The sequence below is a fragment of the Glycine max genome, chromosome 15 (genome assembly GCF_000004515.6).
Source record: "Glycine max cultivar Williams 82 chromosome 15, Glycine_max_v4.0, whole genome shotgun sequence".
Lineage (NCBI taxonomy): Eukaryota > Viridiplantae > Streptophyta > Magnoliopsida > Fabales > Fabaceae > Glycine > Glycine max.
The window spans coordinates 17,128,522-17,149,664 of record NC_038251.2 but is presented as its reverse complement, the minus strand read 5'-3'; the positions used below and the strand labels follow the sequence as shown (position 1 = coordinate 17,149,664).

General features: G+C 36.3%; 1 pseudogene; it reads right to left on the bottom strand.

Moving 5' to 3' along the window:
• Positions 1 to 120: 120 nt before the first annotated feature.
• LOC100788005 (uncharacterized) lies at positions 121 to 18,551 on the bottom strand (annotated as a pseudogene).
• Between the last annotated feature and the right edge of the window lie 2,592 nt (positions 18,552 to 21,143).

The following is a 21,143-nucleotide window of genomic DNA, read 5'->3' as shown; positions in this document are numbered from 1 at the left end:
TTGAGATAATGTGTCTATTATTCACGTAATAAGCAAAGAGTACTGCAATATTTTTTGTTTCTTTTCTGAAGCAAAACATTGAAAATTGACTTTCTATTGAAAAATTTACCATGCCGGACAATATACTCTTGGAAATTTTAGACTACCCAATTTTGGCAAGAAAATGAACTATAAAACGAAACTGATGACTTCAACATATATATTTCCAAAATAACCACCTAGTAAACAGAAATTTCTATGTTGTATACAACAACCATACAACGTGTTGAGGTTTCAGTTTTCATTTCCAGAACAGCATATATCTGCACAACAGTTGAGGTAGTTGAAGCATCCTAAGCCAACACAAAGTTAAGTAAATGCAATTGCACATTGGATGTTTATCTGGGTACAGACCTGGATGCAGCACATGCAACAGAAGTTCTTGCAGCAGGTGCCACAACAATTTATGGAAGCCTTAACAAAGATTTCAGCCCCATCAGGCCCTTTTGTTTCTTCAGATCCCGGTTGAATGTTTTCTGTAGTTGCAGTTAAGTTGCCAAATCCTATACCTAAGGGAGGGAGAAAAATAATTCTCTGCCCTTGTTCTTTTGCTCCACTCTGAGGATGGCTTTTTTTTACACCTTTTTGCCATGATTTAGAAGAAAGGAAGTGAGATTTTATCCATTTAAAAGAACTATGTAAAACCACAATAGCAAATTGAATTATGACTTATGAGTATTCAATTAAAACAGGCAAAGCAACAAACTAAACTTTAGTTTTTTCTATGTCATGTTACCATACATCTAATACAGAAAGGGATACATTTCAAAGTATGAAATGACAAAAAATAGGTTTACATAAAATGACATCTATTTTATTAGGAAAAAGAACCTCAAAACTTTTGATACATACTTCTTTCTTTCCATCTGATTCCTTGACTTTCTTTCAATCATTCTCAAGAATTGTTGTTCGCGTTTACTCGGAAATAAAGCCAGTTTGTAAGCCTAGTTTTGCAACCTGCCCAATTTAAATGATGTGGCACAGGAAAAAAATTCTTAGAGAAAAGAATTGGCCGAATATTGAATAGAGGAAACATTACAACTCAGATGAAAATTCAACTCATGCACTTTAGTACGTGGAGTGGTAGCACAGAAAACTAATAACAAACCTTTTGTTCTAATTTTTCATCTTTTGAGAGCCATGCTTGAGCAGTAAGATACTCTATTTGATATCTTGCACAAATCTGTGGAAAGAAAAGGTAGTGCGGAAGAATATCAATTAACAGTAAAGGAAATGAAACAAAATAACAAACATTGTGCATATTTAGAAAAATAAAGACGAAGCAAACCAGTACTTTTGGTACATGCACACTTTAGAAAATAAAGAAGGCATGGTTCTTTTATGTACCCTCAGAAAATCATAGGGATGATATGAAAAAAAAGGGAATTATGATTAGTTTGTCCAGCACCCAATTCAATAGATCTTCTTAAAATGGTAAAATATAACTCATATATTACTCTGCTTCATGAATTAACAGATCCTTCAAAGTTCAAAAAGGATGGCAGAGTACCAAAAAAATTCCTAGCACTCAAACAAAATGTGGAACATCCTCTCCGGAAATTTTAGATATAATTTAAGAAGAAGAAAAAAAAGACAAACAAACATGAATCGTAAATAGGCAAGGTGGTGCAAAGATTATTACCCTTTGTACAGGTATGTCCTTAGCGTCTTGAATCTTCATATCTATCACAAAATTACTGAAAACAGGCAAGACACCTTTAATTTCAAAATCTTTGGAAAAACTTCCCTTGTATCTTCCAGATAAAAGCAATGGACCATCTGAGGAAAGATCTAGAATGTGAGAGGGGCACACCTATCACAAAATATTGCAAATAATGCCATTAGAGTGAACCACAAGTTCAATGGAAGAGTTAGATAAAAAAAATGCAGCATATAATAGCACGTATGTTACAGAAACTTAATTGTTGTAGTTGACACATGACATGTGAATCCCATCATGGCATCATTTATTAGTCTTCACTCTTTAATATTTATCTAAAGAAGATATAAACAGGGAAAAAAACATGAAGAAAAAGTATCCTTAAATGGCGCAACACCCAAGGAATCAAGTAACCAGACCTTGTTAGTTAATTGATTAGCCTGGTATAAATAGAGGCAGAGAGTGTAATGGAGTATGAAGTTGGTCCAGTTAGTTCTGGGTGGGAGAGTCTAGGTTCTTGAAATACTGGGGACGACACCATTTTATCATTCTGGACCCTAGATATCCATTGATCCAGAGTTGGAGATTACTCAATAAACTTATAATGTGATTTCTTTATGTTCCCTATTTTCTAGTCCAGTTCTATCAGACAAGGTAGAAAAACTGAAGCAAATGAATAAAAGTCACGAAGCATTTAGTGAAAAGGGAAAAAGCAAAACATGGGTGGCATTTTTTATCTCCCTTCTATCTAGCCAGGTACCAGTAAAACGTTTACCTCAACGTCATCCACATCATTGAATATACCCATTGTAATATTTGCAAGAACAAGGGATGAAGCTTTCTCAAACAATTTCAGCATCTGAGGCTCGATCAAATCTGGCAATAAATAATTCAAATAGGTCATAAAGCCACTGAAATAACTTGTCTTGTCGAACACCAAAAGTAATTTTGAAAAGGTTGACAAAAATTGCTCACTCACAGCCCACCTACTGGTAGGTAGCCAAATAGCAATTTTACTCTACTTTTGTTCTACATATTGATGCATCTCCTGCAATTAAACAAGAAGAAGAGTGCCTTTCTATAAACATTGTGAAACTTATATGCAAAACCACTGTAGGCCCTCTTATTTTTATGACTAGTTAACCCAATCAGGTGCTACAAATGGAATGCATAAAATATGCAATCAGCCTTTAGATAATTTGTTAGGTATATGTTAATTGACATGGTTCGAAGATCAAAATTTTACTAGAATCCAACATTGTCACTTGGCTCATAACAAAAAAAAAATGATAAACAATGATAATGATATTTACTTTTTTAAGTTAAAATTCATAACTTGCCTACATCCAATGCTGCAAAATGTTGGCCCCGACCAATCATAGAAAGCATTCGCAAGAAATAGTGATTACAGAATGAACCTGGGATTGAATAAGGTTTTACAATTAACATTAGGAAATAAACTAATAACAAAATTTCACAATTAATGAAAAAGCATAAGAATCTTTAACTTTTAATCGGAAAAGAATGTAATAATGTTAAAATTCCAATCCAAGCTTGAAATACTAGAAAGAAGAAATCATACCTATGCCAAAAGTATAAATTCAGGGGGATATTGACTCTCCATTGGTCATATGATTCTTTATCATATCACATATTTGTCTCTCATCTTCAACAATTCCATCTTTAACTAGGAAAATAATTGGAACTGAACTTTGAGCATCAGATAGCATCCTTATTGCCTGAAAGAAAAGACAGTAAAAATATACAAATATACAATACAACTCTATCCAATGACAGTGAACAAAAAAAAAAAACTATGATGACTCTAACATGCATAAAGTCTGAAGAAGTTTTGGCGCAAAATTCTGTTGAGAAGGATGGACACGTGTCAGACGATCCACATCACATGGGAGTTAGGAAAAGCACACAGTTGAGGAGAGAGAACATATTGCTAAAGGACTTCACACATTTTCGCACATTAGGGGTATGATGAAGGTAATCTTCTCTCCGAAGCCTCTTCCTCTCTAAAATTTTGATTCTATTTTCCTCCTTCCTCTGAGATATTTTTCTGATCTTTCCGAACTTCAAGTGATCATCGTGAGTTGTACTGCCATTATTCCGTGAAGATTGTTCGTGCCTTCTTTTTTTATTTGTCTAATTCTTTTCCTTAACTGATTCTGCTCTAGTGTTTCTAAACATTATTAGTTCAGTTTGATAATCGGAAAACTATATTGTTATGTTTGATAATAAATCTCTTGGATTGAGTGATGAGGTTTTCCTTAATTGTTTCATTAGTGGTTTAAATCCTGATATACGTAGAGATGTTGTTGCTATGACTCCTCCTAATTTACTTTGTGCAGTAGCCTTAGCTAAGCTTTTTGAAGAAAAATACAATCCAGTCCCTAAATACACTTGTAGCTCTTATATACAAAAATACTCTTAGATCTCCACTACTCCTGTTTCTATTAGTTCCCAACCAAAAATTCAAAATAAAAATAGTTTACCCGAACTTTTACCTACTCCTCAGGGACCTCCTTTGAAATCCTCTAATGTTAATAAGATTAGTCCCACGGAAATGTAGTTGAGAAGGGAGAAAGTCCTTTGTTATTTTTGTGATGAGAAGTTTTCTTTCAGTCATAAATGTCCTAATAGGAAATTTTTGTTTCTACAGTTGGAAGAAGAGGATGTTGAGGATTCTTCTAGCTTGATTGCACCTTCGGATGTTCAGGAAGTTGAAACTATAGAACCTGATGATCATCACTTGTCTCTAAATGCTTTGAAGGGCGGTGTAGGAGTTAGTACTATCAGATTAATGGCCTATATTGATAAACTTCCTGTGACTGTGCTAATTGATGGAGGAAGTTCAGACAATTTCTTACAGCCTAGAGTGGCTAAGTTTCTAAAATTACTAGTTGAACCAACTACTCAATTTAGAGTAATGGTTGGTAATGGTAATTATATGACTGCAGAAGGATTAGTTAAACAACTTAAGGTTCAAGCTTAGGGTAATGTTTTTCACTTGCTAGTGTTTTTGCTTCCTATATCTGGTGTAGATCTCATCTTGGGAGCAAGCTGGTAGAAAACAATTGGACCCCATATTGCAGATTATGATGCATTGCAATTGAAATTTCTAATGAATGGAAAATTCACTATTCTACAAGGAGGTCATAATTTGATGCCTGAGCAGGCTCAATTACACCATATCAGGAGGATGATAACTACTAACTCTATTGTTGCGGTTTATAGCATGCAGTTGCTGGAGGAGAATGTCTCACCTAAGTCCTTCTTGGACCTGCCTACAAGCATGAAGCTTGAGTTAGTTCTATTGCTGCATAATTATAGTGTTGTCTTTGCCACACCTATCAGTCTACCTCCTTAGCGATCTCATGATCACTCAATTCCCTTGTTGGAAGGGTCACAACCTATCAAGGTTAAACCTTACAGGTATCCACATAGTCAAAAGGAAGAAATTGAGAAACTAGTCTCTGGTATGTTGGATGAAGGAATTATACAGCCTAGCAAAAGTCTCTTTTCTTCTCCAATTATTTTGGTAAAGAAAAAGGATGGCTCATGGAGGGTTTGTAGTGACTATAGAGCTTTGAATGCTATCACAATTAAGGATTCTTTTCCTATACCTATGGTGGAAGAGCTCGTTGATGAACTGTTTGGAGCAACATTTTTCTCTAAACTAGATCTCAGGTCTAGTTATCACCAAATATTGTTGAATATGGAGAATAGACATAAAACTGCATTTAGGACTCATCATGGCCACTATTAGTGGTTGGTTATGCCTTTTGGCTTGACCAATGCACCTGCAACCTTTCAGAGTCTCATGAATGATATTTTTGTTGGATTGTTAAGGAAATTTGTCGTAGTATTTTTTGATGACATATTGGTTTATAGTGCTAATTGGAAAGATCATTTGTACCATTTGGAGGTTGTTTTAAATATTCTGCGAAAGCATAAGCTATTTGCAAGATTCTCTAAGTGTTGTTTTGGGGTTCAACAAATTGATTATTTGGGACATACCTCATCAGGATCAAGCATAGCTATGGATGCAAACAAATTAAAGGCAGTTCAGAATTGGCTAAAGCCTATGAATCTAAAGCAATTAAGGGGCTTCCTAGGACTTACAGGTTATTATAGAAGATTTGTTAAGTCCTATGCTACCATTGTAGCACCTCTAGATCTATTGAAGAAGGACTCTTTCAAATGGTTTCAAGCTACTGCTCAGGCTTTCCAACAACTTAAGATAGCCATGACTTTTGCACCTGTCTTGGCTATTCCTAACTTCAATGAACTTTTTGTATTAGAAACTGATGCTTCAAGGAGGGGATCGAGTTGGTGTTGTGTTAAGCCAAAACAAGCATCCTATTTCTTATTTCTCAAAAACGTTGTCTGGTAGAATGCATAAACAATTGCATATACTCAGGAATTCTATGTTATTACTGAAGCTTTAGCTAAATTCAGACATTATCTTCTTGGTCATAAGTTTATCATTAAGACTGATCAGAAAAGTTTAGAAGAGTTAATGGAGCAGAAGTTGCAGACCCCCTGAGCAACAATAATGGCTTCCTAAGTTCTTAGGATATGACTTTACTATTCAGTACAAGCCTGGGAAAGAGAACATGTTGGTAGATGCATTGGCTAGGAGTTTTATGATGGCCATTTCCAGCCCAATTCATTCATGGATAAATCAAGTAATTGATAAGACTCAAATTGATCCTCAATTGGTGAAAATCTATCAAAGTTTCCTACAAGGCAAACCTTCTTATAATGATTACAGCATTCAAAATGGATTATTGATGTTCAAGGATAAAATTGTATTACCTAGTGATTCTGCACTATTGAATTAGATCATGAAAAAGTTTCATAGTACTAAAATTGGTGGGCATGCAAGGGTCAATAAAACAATAGAAATATTAGGGCTCAATTTTATTGGAGTGGAATGAGGAATGATATTAGTAAGTTTGTCAAGGAATGTTCCATTTGTCAACATGCCAAAGTTGATAATGTGTTGCTTGCTGGTTTATTACAGCCTCTTCCAATTCCTCAACAAATTTGGGTGGATATTGCAATGAATTTCATTGTTCAGCTACCAACTTCTCAGGGGTTTTCCACTATCCTTGTGGTTATGGATAGACTTTCAAAATTTGGTTATTTCATCCCTTTAAAAGCTAATTACAATGCTAAAGTGGTTGCTGAGGTTTTTATTAACAACATTGTGAAGATTCATGGATTTCCAAAGTCCATAGTATCAGATAGAGAGTTTTCATCAGTTCATTTTGGCAACAACTATTTAAATATGAAGGTACAATACTGTCCATGAGCTCTTCTTACCATCCACTATCTGATGGACAGACTGAGAATCTTAATAAGACATTAGAGATGTATTTGAGGTGTTTTGTATTTGAACATCCAAAAAAATTGGGTTTCAATGCTTCCTTGGGCTCAATTTAGGTACAACATTTCTTTTCATCCAAGAGATCCCGATCAACTTAAGGAGTCCTTATAGCAAAGAGACCAACTTCTTTCCAAGCTTAAAGCGAATTTATGGAAGGCATAACAGTATATGAAGATGCAAACGGATAAAAAAAGGAGAGATTTGCAATTCAAAGAAGGTGATTTGGTTCTTGTGAAGCTTCAACCATATCGACAACATTCTATTACTTTAAGGAAACATTAGAAACTAGGAATACGTTTTTTTGGTCCTTTTCCAATGCTAGAGAAGATTCAAAATGTTGCATACAAGCTTAAACTTCCAGAATCGGCAATTATTCATCCTATTTTTCATGTTGCTCTGCTTAAACCATTCCATGGCATGGTTTCTCAACCTTATGTTCCCTTGCCCCTTAATTCCAGTGATATGGGTCCAGTCCTCAATCCTTTGAAGTTGTTGGACGTGTGTGTTGTTAGGAGATTGGAGAAGGAAATCTCACAAGTATTGATTCAATGGGAAGCTACTAAGCTAAAGATGCTACTTGGGAAGATTTGCAAGACAACATGAATTCTTATCCTCAGTTTAACCTTGAGGACAAGGTTGTTTTCGATGAGAAGGGTAATGTAATGTAACATGCATAAATTCTGAAGAAGTTTTGGCATGAAATTCTGTTGAGAAGGATGGACACGTGTCAGACGATCCACATCACATGGGAGTCAGCAAAAACACACGGTTGAAGAGAGAGAACATATTGTTGAAGGACTTCGCACATTTTCTCACATTAGGGGTATGATGAAGGTAATCTTCTCTCTAAAGCCTCTTCCTCTCTGAAATTCTCTGAGATTCTGATTCTATTTCCCTCCTTCCTCTGAGATACTTTTCTAATCTGTCTAAACTTCAGGTGATCATCGTAAGTTGTACTGCCATTATTCCATGAAGATTGTTCGTGCCTTGCTTTTGTTATTTGTCCAATTCTTTTCCTTAACAAATTTTTCTCTAGTGTTTCTGAACATTATTAATTTCGTTTGATAATCGGAAAACTATATTGTTACGTTTCAATGACCATCAACAATCATAAAAGATAGTTTGAGGGTACGCAAATGAGATTAAAAAAAACAATGTGTTTCTACATGCATCAAGTTGAGCATATATTGATTCGTTTGTTTAGTAGACAATACATTACACTTTGGTTTGGTAATTTTGTTGATGAACGATAAAGATTAGAACCAAAACATTTATTTGTTACTAACAAAACACTAATGAAAAATTGAAAAATAATGTCAAAATAAATATAAAATTCGCCTTCAAGGAAAAAGAAATTTTGTATGAATATTAAGTTACCATGTTTAAGGGATACAAAATATTTGTATCACCCCCTTCAATAAAATTCATGTTAATCCACTCGATCGCCCTTTCAACAGCATCCTTTGAAACCAATTTCATTGATTTTGAAAATTGATATATCTCTCCATTAAATGCTATAATACTAAATGAATCATCAAGATCGAGCTTAGCGAGAGCAACTGATAGTGCATTCTTTGTATCATCCATTAGCTTTCCCCGCATGCTTCCACTTATGTCGATCACAAACAAAATGTCCTTTCTGAATATCTAAACATTGTAGGACTAGCAATGTGAACAAAAAGAAAATTAAAAAATTATATGTAAAATGCACAGATGCAAAATCTTTCAGATATTGTATCAACCTTCCTACCCTTTAGATTTTCAGGAGAAAGGTACAAGCAGAACATCTCTCGTTGATCAAAATCATCCACCAATGGAGATTCCAAAAGAACACCACTACTTATATGACTTGAAGAATCCTGAATTTACACAACATGCCTAAGTGAAGCTTTCAAAAACTGAAGCTACAAATAAGAATGACATTAAAAGTGGCATTGATTCTTACAGGCACAACATATGTAAAGCTAAAATTGGTTTTTGACCATGAGAGAACATCTGATTCATACGAGAAACCCATACTCCCAGCATTATGCCTCACTTTCTGTTCAGCTAGGGAATAGAATCACATGACATGGCTAATTGGTTGTACATAAAATATCACCTTGAGGACAAGGTGGTTGTACATGACATGGGAGGACTGGGATAAGTTACAGGAGGACTATCACCTTGAGGACAAGGTGATTTTGCAAGGGCCATCGGATGATAGCATAGTAGTTACAGAGGTGCAATTAGCAGAAAGTGGTGCAAAACAAGTAGAGCAAGAGGTACAAATAGCAAGCAGCACCAATAGGAAGATTTTGAAGCCTGCTTACCTCAAAGATTATGTCTAAAGATCTGGAATCCTGAGGAATGATGTTGTGTGATTGTTGTTGGAGGCTAGGGAGACAAGAATAATGATCCTGATATTCCAATTGCACAAAATGACAAATTCTGTTATGTAGAATATTAGTATAAATACACTACTATGTAATAAACAACATCATGAATGAAATTAAGCTTTCACCTTATTTCTTTCTTCTTTGGAGGCATTGGTCCTCGAAACCAGACTACCCCATGTGCATTCCTATCACTTTGGTGTTCTCGTTGCCCTCGTCCATGGCTGATTCTTCCAAAATTCCCACCTCCCTTGAAGATGCTATCCTCAAACTCACTGCTCATCAGTTATCTCTTGGTGAGACTTTGCAGATAGTCACCCTCCAGCTCGATGAAATCCTTCATTGTCTTTTACTTGCAATCGCCAATTCTGCACCTGCTTTCACCCCCTCAGCTTCGTCGCCTACACCTGCAATTACACACAGAATCAAATTAAATGCCCCTTGTTTTGATGGGACTGACCCCTTGGGGTGGATCTTTAAGATCACCCAATTCTTTGAGTACCATGGCACTCCAGAAGCCGAGAGACTTATCGTTGCATCATTCTATATGGACAGTCGAGCTCTGGCTTGGTTCCAATGGATGTCTGGCAACGGCCAGTTCACCTCGTGGTCGATGTTCCTCTAGGCGTTGCAGACTCGCTTTGCACCCTTTCAGTATGAGGATCCTACAGGGTCCCTGTTCAAACTAACCCAACGCAGTACGATGGTGCAGTACCTCTCTGATTTTGAGGACCTCGCGAACCGCATTATTGGCCTCCCTCTGCCCTTCTTGCTCAGTTGCTTCATGTCGGGCTTAACTCCCAACATCCGCCACGAGGTCCAGGCACATCAGCCACTGACCCTCGTCCAAGCGACAGGCCTCGCCCAACTCCAGGAGGAGAAGCTCCTCGATGTCCGCCACCCTCCCCGCAACCGTCCCTCTCAACCACCACCACCCTTGCACACAATTTCACCCTCTCCTATTTGTTTTGTTCCCACCCCACCCCTGTTACCACCACCTAGTCACACATTTTTCCCCACCATGAAATGCCTATCCCCCGAGGAAATTGGCTCACGCCGAGAGCACGGGCTGTGTTTTAATTGCGATGAGAAATACCACAGAGGGCATCGTTGCTTTTCTAGGGTATTTCTTCTCATCTCAGAGGATGATGAACCCCTTCTTGCTATTATAAACACGTGTGACCCAAAACCCAACCCAGAACCCCTCAATCCAGTTGACCCGTACCCGGCCCAAATAAGCTTCAACTCACTGGCAGGCCATGTCGCTCCAAAGATTCTCTGATTTATGGGCCTCATCGGCGATCGCCAGATTGTCCTGCTAGTGGATGGTGGAAGCACCCACAATTTCATTCAACTTCAATTGGTCTCTCAATTGGGTTTGCCCACTCGCACCACTAATCCCTTACAAGTCATGGTCGACAATGGTAAGCAATTGGAGTGTAATTGCCTATTTGAGGCTGTGACGATGGTCATCCAAGCTACACCGTTCACCGTTGACCTGCATGTCTTACCCATCGCATGCGCCAATGTCGTCCTTGGAGTCCAATGGATGAAGTCTCTCAGCCTCGTACTCACTGACTACAACACTTTATGCATGAAGTTTTTCCATGAGGGGAGCTTTGTGGAACATAAAGGAGACACAGAGTCCACCTGGAATTCACTCTCGTCCTCGAAATTTCATCACCTATGCCGCAAACACCCCAATAGCTTGTACCTCCATGTGATAGTGCTTTATGAGGCTTCCTTTACAAAAGCTAGCTCTAGCTCCGATACTTCTCCTCTCGTCCAAGCTCTACTTGATAAATTCCAGTCCCTGTTCCAACCTCCACACGCTCTGCCCCCACCACGAGACACAGACCACCGCATTCACCTCCTACCCCAAGCCACTTCGGTGAATGTGCACCCCTATCGTTACCCCCACTATCAGAAGCAGGAGATTGAAAACCAGGTCGAGTCTATGCTTCAGAAGGGCCTCATACGACCCAACACCAGCCCCTTTTTTGTCTCTGGTATTACTTGTCAAGAAACAGGATGGATCGTGGCGGTTTTGTATGGACTATCAAGCCTTGAATGCACTTACCATCAAGGACCGATTTCCCATACCCACCGTCGATGAGCTTTTGGATGAATTGGGGGGAGCTTGTTGCTTCTCAAAGTTGGACTTGCTACAGGGTTATCACCAAATACGTATGTACTCCAGTGACATCTCGAAAACAGCTTTCCGCACTCACCATGGTTATTACAAGTTTCACGTAATGCCATTTGGTCTGTGTAATGCACCCTCCTCCTTCCAAGCCACCATGAACGCTTTATTCTGACCCTACCTCCGGCGCTTCATCATTGTCTTCTTTGACGACATCTTAGTCTACAGTGGCTTGTTGGCAGAGCATCTCACCCACTTAGAAGTCGCGTTTCAGGTATTACTTACTCATCAGTTTGTTCTCAAACTCTCTAAGTGTTTTTTTGCGCAATCTCAGGTTGAATACCTTAGACATGTCGTCTCGTACGAAGGGGTGCAACCAGTTGCTTCTAAGTTGGAAGCCATACTCCACTGGCTAATTTCACAATCGACCAAACCCGTCCGCAGCTTCTTGGGACTTGTAGGATTCTATCGGTGCTTCATCAAAGGCTATGCCACTATTGCAGCATCTTTAGTGAAACTCACCATGCTCGATCGCTTCCAATGGACGGACCAAGCTCAAGTAGCCTTTGAGCATTTGAAACATGCTTTGTCCTCTGCACCAGTGTTAGCTCTGCCGGACTTTGAGCTCTCGTTCAGTGTGGAAATATATGCCTCCGGCACGTGGGTATGGGAGTCGTTCTTTCACAGCAAGGCCATCCCATAGCCTTTTTCAGCAAGCCCTTCATACCAAGACTCCTCAGCGCGTCCACCTATGTGCGTGAGTTGTTTGCGATAACCACGACGGTCAAGAAGTGGTGCCAATATTTGTTTGGCCACCGTTTTATCATCATCATTGACCACCGGAGCCTCAAGGAGTTGCTCACTCAGGTGATACAGACCCCGGAGAAACACACTTACTTGGCAAGATTAATAGGCTACGACTATCAAATAGTTCATCACTCCGGTGCTCATTGTTCGGTGTGCCGGCAAGTGTACCAATTCACACAAGTAGTATATTAAAACGGTAAGATCGAGTATCGTATCCACAAGGAATTTGTTTCACTAAAAAATTATACATTCAGTGTGCAAACATTTGTATACACTAAAAGCGAGATAAAAATAACGTTGAATTTCTATACTAAAATCTAGTTGAATTTAAACTAAATATCTAGAGTTTGAGAAGTAAAAATAGTCAAGTAAAAAGCGTCAGGTCGTTCTACTGAATTTTCCTTGATGTTTATTATGTATTTTTCTCTATTTAATGTTATCCTAGTATTCTTGTGCTGAGTGTTAACTCGTTGGCAAGTGTACCAAGTTGTCACAAGTAGTAAAGTACTCGGAAGTTCGAGTGTCAAATCCACATGAACTTTGTTTGTACTTAGATTAATGCAAATCCAATTTAAAAGTAATAGATAAATAATTTAAAATGAAGATAAGAAAATATAGGAGATAAGATAAAGATTTAAAAGAAAGGATAAAAGATTTAAAGATAAAAATAGAAAATAGAGAAGATAAAATATTTAAATTAAGATATGATAAAGATAAAAGAAAATAGAAGATAAAAGATAAGAAAAGTAAAAGATAAAAATAGAATATAAAAATAAAATAAAATCAGAATATGATAAGGTTGGGACCTGGCCTGCCTTGTTTGCCTAGGATGTATGAGTTTATGATTTTTCTTCATCAATTTAGGTGACTCTGTTCTACCCACATCTGTTCAATTACTTGCCCCTGATTCCTCACGATGACAAGCCTATATTATTTATCTATCTTCCAAATTCCTTTGGAAAGACTCAACAAATAAATTGCATGAAGTATGAATTCTAGATGTTTGCAAGAATGCATGGGCATAAAATTATCATTCTATTCCTAGCAATGATTTTCTTATGAAATTCTTTCTTTTTGTTCTATTAGAAGTTACCCTCTTCCGAGCGTCTAACCCCTAAAACCAATGCATGCATACCTTCTATAACTCTTATTTAGAAGTTACCCTCACCCGAGCATCTAACCCCTAACAGAATATAAAGATGAATAATGCAAGATAAAAGCAGAAAAGATAATAGAATAGAAAACACCTTTGCATTGATAAATAGTGAGTACATCATACATCGCTTGTCTTTTAGGTCTGCAAGGCCCTAACTAGGGGTTTAGCCACTCATGGCCATTGAGGACTTTATAATGGATGGAGTATAAGAACTGATGGGATAAGAGAAGTGAAAGAAAGAAAAGGAGTAAATGAAACCCCTAGGAGAAGGGGGTTCTGTTGTGTCTCCCTCCTCCTTGGCTTGACTCTCTTTTTATAATTATTGGAGTGGACTTGGGCCTGATGCTAGAAATCTTCCTTCTTCGATATTTTTTATATCTTTTGGATTTGTTTTGCTTTTAATCATATCTTCCTGAGATTTCCTAATATTTTGGATATTTTCTTGATCTTTTTCTCATTTAATCTCTCCTTTTCATATCTACAAGCCATAAATAAGAAAAATATCAAATCTTAATATTTAAGCCAAAGATAACTACTAAATAAATATTTTTAAAGATATTTTCAATATATTTTTACTATCAAAATAACTCATATTTAGCAGTTATCACTGAGAAATTACCCAAACCAAGATCCCTCTAGTGAATGAGCCTAACTCTCTTTAAACCTCGTCCTTGATCCCTCAACAAACTCAGCCTAAAAGAGTTGCATTAAGTCTACAGCATAAGATGGACTAGATCACTACACTCCATTCCTAGACATACAGTTTTATAGCTTGCTCTACCAAGTTCTAAGGCTTTAGAGCACTTTCCAACGCTAAAAATCCTAACTATACATACAAATGGGTGATCAAGTCATAAGCATGTAAAAATAAGCATAGATAGAAACAATGAACACATAAGAACAACATTAAATAGATAGTGAAAGAATATTACATCAAGGGTTCAGCAGAACTTCCCAACCAAAAGGCTTAGCCATCCATTATAAAAAAATGTGCTCTCAGTGCAAGGAAGAACAAAGTTTAGTGAAATAAAATGACAAAGAAGGGTTGAGGATGTCTCCTCTAACCTCTAAAACCCTAATCTCACTCCTCTAACCTAAGCTTTCTTAGCAGCTTGATTTCTATCGCTTCAGCTTCTCCCTAGACTCTGTTTTTTGACTCCTCTTTTAGTTTCTGCCAACTTCAGTATTTTAAAGGCTACTTGGACATTTTAGCTTCTGAAGGCTTGCTTAGTGAGACTAGCTCGCTAAGCAAGAGTAAGTGAATTTTGGCTTAGCGGCTGGGCACGCTAAGTGCAAGAAGAGACAACTAACTCGTTGGGCAAGCTGGCGACACGCTAGGCGAGCATATCTTTGACTGATCCTCTTCTAGGGTTTCCCAACACGCTTAGCGAATGTCACTCACTAAGCGGATCTTCCTCGCTTAGAGAGACACCAGCTACTTGAACCTTCTCTTCTTTTAGCCTGAAATTGAAGTGGTTTCAACATTAATTCACAAAAATGAGAGTATCTACTATATAAAATCACACTAAACATGAAAATATGTACAATTCCTACAAAAAGAACAATAAATTGGGGGTAAAGCGCCATTTTTGTGCAAATATTCAATACAAAACTTAGTCGTGAATAACGACTAACACTCATAATAAGCTGCAGATGCTTTGTCACGCATGCCAGAGCAGGAGTCGTTTTCACTAATGACCCTTTCTGTGTCGTGCCTCATCTTTATGGAGGAACACCACCGATAATTAGAAGCTTGTGTTGCTTATGTAGAGCACTGCAATGCTATTTTACAATCACCGGCAGCACACCCCGAATTCATAATTGTCAACAATCTCATTCTTCACCAGAAGCGCATTTGGCTACCACGGGATTTCCAGATGATCCCCACCTTGCTCACCGAGTTTCACTTGACTCCGACAGGGGGTCACATGGGCATAGCCAAGACCCTTGCCCAGATATCAGAGAACTTTAGTTGGCCAGGTCTCCATAATGATGTGAGAAAATTCATTGCCCAATGCGTTGATTGTCAACACACCAAGTATAAAACTAAGAAAAGTGTCGGGTTGTTGTGCCCGTTGCCAGTGCCGCATCGGCCATGGGAAGAACTTTCCCTGGATTTTATCATGGGCCTTCCCCTCTATCATGGCAACTCAGTCATTCTTGTTGTCGTGGACCGATTTTCTAAGGGCATCCCTTTGGGAATGTTACCTGCAGATCATACGGCTCATACAATAGCTTCTTTGTTCATGGAGATTGTCGGCAACTTCTGGCGAGAGTTATTCCAGTTTAGTGGGACACAGTTACGGGTAAGTTCTGCTTATCACCCTCAAAGTGATGGTCAAACGGAAGTTATGAACAGAATTATTGAGCAATACCTTCGGGCTTTTGTGCACCGCAAACCGCAAACATGGGGCAAACTTCTTCTCTGGGTTGAATGGTCCCATAATACTTCTTGGAATGTGGCAACAGGGACTACCCCATACGATATTACTTTCGAGCTCAAACCGTTTAATTTCCTAGATTATATCACGAGGTCATCGAAATTAGATGCGGTGGAGGAGATGCTCAAGGATAGGGATGAAACTTTCCAAATCATTCAGAAGAAGCTCCTCAAGGCTCAAACCACGATGAAGCACTTTGCAGATGCCAAAAGAAAATAGGTGACGTACCAGCCCGGAGACTGGGTCTTGCTTAAACTTTGACCTTACCGACAAATGTCGGCCAAAGCTTCCTCGGAGGTGCAGGGTAAATCAGCCAAATGATTCTTTGGTCTCTTCAAGGTGATTGAATGCATAGGACCTATTGCCTATCATCGACAACTGCAAGAGGATGCTCATATACATCCAGTTTTTCATTGCTCAATCCTGAAGCCATTCAAAGGGACACCTAAGCTTGATGTTGCTGCCTAATTGCCTGGTCATTTTTTCTAGGATTAGCCCATTATCTCTCCCTTGGCTATCCTGGATTATCGCAGGTCAGCAACAACAGAACCATCGCAAGTTTTGGTGCAATGGCACGAGTTGCCCCCTGATAACACGTCATGGAAGGACTAGGATAAGTTACAGGAGGACTATCACCTTGAGGACAAGGTGATTTTGCAAGGGCCACCGGATGATAGCATAGCAGTTACAAAGGTGCAATTAGCAGAAAGTGGTGCAAAACAAGCAGAGATGAGGTACAAATAGCAAGCATCACCAAGAGGAAGATTTCGAAGCCTGCTTACATCAAAGATTATGTCTGAAGATCTGGAATCCTGAGGAATGATGCTGTGTGATTGTTGTTGGAGGCTAGGGAGACAAGAATAACCATCCTGATATTGCAATTGCACAAAATGAAAAATTCTATTATGTAGAATATCAGTATAAATACACTACCATGTAATAAATAGCATCATGAATGAAATTAAGCTTTCACCTTCTTTCTTTCTTCTTTGGAGGCACTGGTCCTCGAAACTAGACTACCCCTTGTGCATTCCTATCACTAGACTGCTTATCCAAGTTCTGCAACTACAAAACATGGTGGTAAGTGTTTGTATACTTGATTTTAGGTAATAATTGATTTTGCAAAATTTATATATTTTGATTAAAATTAAGTTTGAAAAAAAGTGATATATGCTTGGAGTCTTTTATTTGCATATATAGCCTTCCCTTGGCCATGGTCACCAATAACGGTAGACAAATTGATGTTAGTTCATTGACATTAGTTAATTAAAGGTAAAAGTAATGTAAAAAAAAAAAGAATATCATATGTAATTTGAAAAAATAACATAAGATGCGAGTGTAATTTACTCTATTTTAATAACAAGTTCAAATCAAAATTAGTATAAAATTCTCAACTGCATGCAAATTTTGTTTCCTTTAAGTCAAAACGAGGTTTTAGGGGCACAATCACATTTGGTTGAAAACAAGTATACACAATTTATTTTTTCAGTTTAATTTTGATGAAATGTAAATGTATGTAAATATTTTTACACTGTTATTAATTAATTAGTAATCACTTTTGAGATATATCTTAAAGTTTATTTTCTATGCACCGTAAAATTTTCACATTGTCCTCCGATAAAAAAATTATTATAAATTACAAGTTTGGATTGGAAGCTAGTATAATATGCCCTTACATTGTTAATACATAAACTGTTTTTTTTTTTAATAATTATTATAACATTTAACAACTGTCTTATAGAAATTCTATGATACTTATTCTAAAAATGTAAAAATTTTGGTATTGTTACTAAGAAACTCTTTAGTCCCTCTTGGTGTGGACAAACTTTTTGAGCTATTGACCAAAAAAATTATTCCAAAATTCTAAGATTTCTAAGTGCCAACCAATTATTTTACTTTAAAAAATGTGACAATTTAGAATTGATTGTGGCTAAAACTTACAAATTTGACCTATCCAGTAAAAACAATAAAGTGCTGATACGAATGAGAATCAAATTATTAATTAATTAATAATAGATTGAAATATGTAATTTATGGTATCGAGTTAACGGTCATATTAGCCATTAATGAATTCATGGTTACGAAGGAGACCTCATAAAAATTTTCAATTTCGAAGGATCAAATACGAAATTCTGATATATATCAAACATAAAAAAATATATTTAAGTATTAATAATAATAATAATAATAATAATTCATTTCAGGATGCACCCGAGGGGGCACGGGCAGGGCGACGAGGCGTCCGGCTGCCGCAGACGCAGTGGAGTCTCCACGAACCAGAGACGTTGACGAACGCGGCGGCATTAACGTAACAATGCGCTTGAAGGTGAACATTTCCAATCATCTGGAGGGGAAGAAATAAGCGCCGGAGGATCGCACTTTCCATGCACGTAGGGCTGGTAGCTGGGAACGTCAGGGTTGTCGACCGCGAATGACGGCGTATAGCATGAGCCTGTCGTTGCCGTAGTATATGCGCTTGGTGAGCCGCAGCCCCTCCTCCACCGGTTTGGAGAATTCTTCTGCCATTGTTGCTAAGAGAGATGAAGAAGGAGGAGGTTGGGATTGGAGAAGGGAGACATGGAAATGATGAGGTTTCCTCTCTCTCTCCCGAGGGATAAAAATAGAAGATGTAGATACGCTCACAACGGTCCACGAGGCACGTCGTCGTTTTCATGATATTATGTACGTATGTGTATTGTGATGTCAGCCACCCCAACTTAGTGAGTCATACAATAACTTGCCGGCCATGTATGGATGCTGCTTGTCCAAAAAAAAGTTTGTATTTGATAAAAATCAAATATTTTTTTTAAAAATAGATCATTTTTCTGGGTGTGAGTTATGCTATTGTGATGTGACTAACTTGAAATTGGATTTGTGTCCTGTCACCGTACGTGTGATGGTTTTTCTCTTGATTTTAATTTTTTTTATTTATATTTTTAGTAAATTTGTGTTTAAGATTAAAATTAAAAAGTAAAATCTACATGAAATATAAATGAATAAAATATTTTGCAGAAACTAAAAATATAAAAAGTACAAACTTCAAATCAAGGACAAAACTACCAAAATTAAAAAAAAAAAGTAAATAGACGCTTTTGTCCCTAATGTGTAATTCGCTGACAAATACACCATGAAAGATGAAAATATAAAATTTAGTCTCTAAAAGTGTAAAAAGTACGACAAATATATCCTGCCGCTAATTTTCGTCTGTCATCGTTAATAAAGTCGTCTACGTGGTACAGAAGGACAAATTTGTCATCAAAATGATGGCTAACGTGGATTGCCAGTATAGGGACATATTTGTCATAATATTTTTTTTACTTTTCATCTTTTCACTCCGCTGACAGATGCATCCATAAAAGATTATTATTAGTTTATAATTTAATGCTCATATTTATTTAGTACTTATATAATATATTTTTTAAATTGCCTTTTAATATATATATATATATATATATATATATATATATATATATATATATATATATTATTTTGATTTCCTTGTCAAAACCTTAATCTTTACCGTTAAAAAAAAAACTTTATCTTATATCTTATAATTTTATCAAATTTCTATTAAATTTCTCAATTTTAATCTTTAATATTATTTCATATCTCAATTTCAACTTAAGTAACCTTATATTTAGATTGAAAATAATATTTTGAGAGTTGAGTAGAAAAAATATAAATATGAGCATTAAAAAAAAGTCTTTTATTTCTTCAATTAATTATTAATCTTTATTATGTGCTCTTCCATAATATGTCAAATGGAGTGCAATGTCGCTGCAGCCTCTAAATCAGCGAGAGATACAACTCTACGTTCCGCAAGTAATAAACATTTGTACTAGTTTTTTTAAGTTAACCTCTATATTAGTTTGAGCATTATTGTATTTTTTATTTAAATTTATTTGGGTTCTTTATTTGTTAGTGATTGTTTTTCATTTCATTCATATTATGTATAATAAATGTTGTCTCGAGAGGAAGCACATAAGGTTTATCCACAGGATTGTTTCATATTTGAGATGTGTGTGTGTGTATATATATATATATAGACACACACACATTTTATTGATTAAGGAAAAAGACTTATAATTTCACTTTAGTTCTATCTAGTTTAAATTTTCTGAGACTTTTTTTAAAAAAAATAGTTGATTATATTATTTTAAATAAATAAATAAATTTGGTCATGCGGCTCGTTGTATTTTTTCTACTCGAAACACATGACATATTAATTTCAATCTAAATATTAGAGTATTTAAGTTGGAATTGGGATATAGAATAATTTTAAAGATTAAAAGTGAGAAATTTAGTAGAAATTTGATAAAATTATAAAATATAAGATAAAGTTTTTTTAACAGTAAAGATTAAGGTTTGACGAGAAAATCAAAATAATAATAATATATATATTAAAAGACAATTCAAAAATATATTACATAAGTACTAAATGAATAACAGTAAATTACAAACACATAATAAAAATAATAATAATAATAATAATAATAATAATAATAATAATAAGTTACAATCTATTATTAACGTCCGAATATATTTGTCATAAAGGACTAAATTTTATATTTTCATCTTTCAGGGACGCATTTGTCAGCGAAGTCGAAAGACGAAAAGTCAAAAAAATATTATGACAAATATGTCTTTATGCTGACAATCCACGTTGGCAATCATTTCAGTGACAAATTTGTCATTCTGTGCCACGAAGGCGACTTTATTAACGGTGACGGACGAAAATTAAACGGCAAGATATATTTGTCACACTTTTTTATACTTTGAAGAACTAAATTTTATATTTTCATCTTTCAGTAAACGCATTTGTCAGTGAATTACACATTGAGGGACAAAAGTGGTTATTTACCCTATTTGATTTGCATAATTTTTGTTTGTTTAATATGTCAATATTGAATGAGGATTAAATATTTTTTTGATTTTTATACAATTTATCTTAAAAGCAATCTTTCTGCAGGTTTAATGTATCCTATTTTTTCATTTTATTTCTTTGATATCCTATTCATAATAAATTTGATAATTGAAATATGTAATTGTAATGTAAAAAAAATTATTCATTAATAAAAAACAAATGCTATGGATAATTGGTATTTTTGATTGTTAGCA